Here is a 3,093-nt window from a genome sequence, read left to right on the forward strand (position 1 = left end):
ATTCTAAATTAAAATAATTATAAGCTTTGAAACGCATTTCGAATGTCTAAATAATTTAATTTTGTTAGCTTTATATCATTGAAATATAGAACGACATTTACAAATGACAAATAGTTGAATGTTTTTTCTTTATTTTGTTCTGGAGAGAGAATCCCTTAGTACCACGTTCTACAGTTGACGTAACTAAAAAAAAGCTAGACTATGAGTCTCGAATACAAAAACGCGTGATGGCAAAATTTGAACCACTATAATGTACACGGAACCCAAGACTTCATCTGCCGTATTAACAAAGCAAAAGCGGCGTTCGGTATGCTTTCGAAAATTTGGAGGAATAGCTCTATCAGCTTAAGAACAAAGAAATGACTGTTTTGCATAGAAGTACAGGTCAGGAAACTATAGACTCTATTATACGAAGGCATAAGGGGCAATGGATTAGACTTACGCTTCAAAACGTAACGCGCAGGACAGTCGAGGATGAATTATCGTCACTAGGCACTTGAGTTGGAGGGAGCTGAAGCATATCTCCGAAAACTACACACCACGGCGCGTAGGCGTTGTCGAGGCCCTATGTGTCTCAGGTTTTCTACCTATCATTTCATTTAAGATCTATTGACTAGTTTGATCTTTTATTTTGTTTTAATTAATTAATACATAATCATGAGAAAACATATTGTTTAGAATCTCATTACTTTTACAAATGTTAAATAATATTTTATCAGATGCAGATAAGGTGAGTTAAATTTTTTGTACGAATCTTCTACGCGTGTAGAATATTGTTTGATATTTATATATGTTATACAAAACATGCAAACAGCATGAAGCACTTTTTACTTTACACTTTTCTGAGATCAAAACTAACAGTGCCATACATTTTTTTTGGTCAAAAAGCGATAATTCGAATTTTCACAAAAACAAACCAATAGATTTTTTTTAATTTTTTCAAAAATTTTATTTTTTGAACTTGACTTCTTTTAATAAGAGAAACATATTTTTGTATTGCCCAGGAAAGGTACCACTCATAGAACCGTTATTTTGTTTTTTAATTTACTCATCAACTTATGATTTTTTTGAATAAGCTCCTACATTGCCCCAATAATATTTGATTATCAAAAGTGCATTTTTTGTTGGGATTTTTATAAAAATATTGATTTTTTTTTTAATTCTATATCTCAAAAACGGGTCAATAGTTTTTTACTTCACTAAACAACTGCATACCAAAAATATGTTATAACAAAATTGAAAAATTGTATACATACAAAATTAATTTAAAAGAAACAGCTCTAACGATTTTCAAAAAAAAAAAAAATTTTTAAAGAAAAACTTATTTTTCAGGTAAAATTTTGAATCTTATGAATATTTAGCCAACAATCTATTTTAAAGTGTCTATCAAGAAGTAATATTTTGATACCTTTGTATGTATGTCTTTAAAATATTATTCTTTTACTTGCCTTCGCCTAAATAAAAGAATAAATACTTAGTACAATTTAAAGAAACGGGCCAGAAAGAGTATATGTATTTTATATTAGAATCATTTTTTCAACGTACACCTACAATATTGTACTATTTACAGCCTCTGCAACTACTGCATACGTGTCACTTCATAACTAAAATCCAAAACGCACAAGAGCCTGACTGTAAACAACACATGATATGCAATTTATTATACCTGTCCGTATGCCTGTTTTTTTAAACTTTAACGAAATAAATAAACTGCATGTAATAACTCCATGTCTGCGCTGAAAATTTGTAGGGAAGAAGGAATGTGATTGGATTCTCTTAATTACTTCTACCCACCAATAACATTCCTTCATTAAATATAAACATGTCTTTATCTTAAGCTATCTTTTTGTCTAGCTTTAAGAAAGGTTTAAGAATGAATTAAAAAAAATGAATTTAAAAACAAAAAAACACAACCAATAGGTGATATCTTTACAATTTAAACACACGTGTTCTTCCTCTTTCTAATTTTCAGATAATTTATTTTCCATCCTATTTCTTCCAATACGAAATTAAAATAAAGCTTTCCAACGGAAAACGCGTTTTTTTTTCATTTCCCTGTTGAGTTTTCCTAGGATGAGTTGTGTCTTGGGATGAATCACACGTTTTAAGACAAATCGAATGGCTTTTATATCTTTTAAGACAAACTTGTTTTTCAGGTATATTTTTGAATCTTATATAGGTACTTTTTTAAACAGACTCTTTGCATACAGGAGCAAGTTCTTGCGACCCAGTCGTTCATTTTATTTCTAATGCAAATGCGGTCTTACGATTACGAAACAAAGTAAAAAACTTTGAAAGGATTAAAATTTAAAAATCATATGCTCACTTTTGAATTCGTTTTCAAAAAAAAACAAAATTGAAAAAGCTTCTTTATAATTCAAAGTTATGAACTAAAATAAATAAAAGCTATAATTAAGCTTGAACGCTTTATAGAAAGTACATTATGATTCATGAGCTCTTTGCCCTGAAATTTTTAACGGGGATGTAGCTCAGATGGTAGAGCGCTCGCTTAGCATGTGAGAGGTACGGGGATCGATGCCCCGCATCTCCAAAAAGTTTTTTAATTTGCAAGAATCATTTATACGGCAAATATTATGTAGTAACCACTTAGTTTAATAAAGAAAAATATTAAGCACAATAAGAATATTAACTTATTTGTGTACGTAGTATATAAGTTCATGGTAGAGAGTTGAAGTGTGTGTGTTTTGAGGCTAGTTACTGTATTAATAGTAAAATAAATTAACACTACATATTCAAATGTTAATAATAAATCTATTACAAATATATTTGGTGTAATGGTCTGTTAAATTGAACTTTTATCGCAGATCGTAGACTTCATTCGGGTTCGATGTTCTTCCCTAATCTAATAATGTTACGTTTGCGTTTCACATTCGCGTTAGCTTTTTTATCTGTCCTATTTGCATTTGTCCAGTCTGTGCCTTAAATAGGCGAATCTTCCTCACCCTCTTACTATCGTGAACTTGCACTTATGTACATCCCTTCTTTCAATAGTCATGGAAACGCTTATAAATTTTCAGCTTCAGAAATATCTTGAAGAACGGAAGCTTTTTTATTCACCGGCAATATGGCTTT

At 30.4% G+C, this 3,093-nt stretch overlaps 1 non-coding gene across 1 annotated transcript; it reads left to right on the forward strand.

Annotated features, from left to right (window-relative positions):
• Positions 1-2,478: 2,478 nt before the first annotated feature.
• Trnaa-agc (transfer RNA alanine (anticodon AGC)) lies at positions 2,479-2,551 on the forward strand. Its single transcript has one exon. It is a non-coding gene; the product is annotated as a tRNA-Ala (tRNA).
• The last annotated feature ends 542 nt before the right edge of the window (positions 2,552-3,093 follow it).

The sequence above is a fragment of the Eupeodes corollae genome, chromosome 1 (assembly GCF_945859685.1).
Source record: "Eupeodes corollae chromosome 1, idEupCoro1.1, whole genome shotgun sequence".
Taxonomy (NCBI): domain Eukaryota; kingdom Metazoa; phylum Arthropoda; class Insecta; order Diptera; family Syrphidae; genus Eupeodes; species Eupeodes corollae.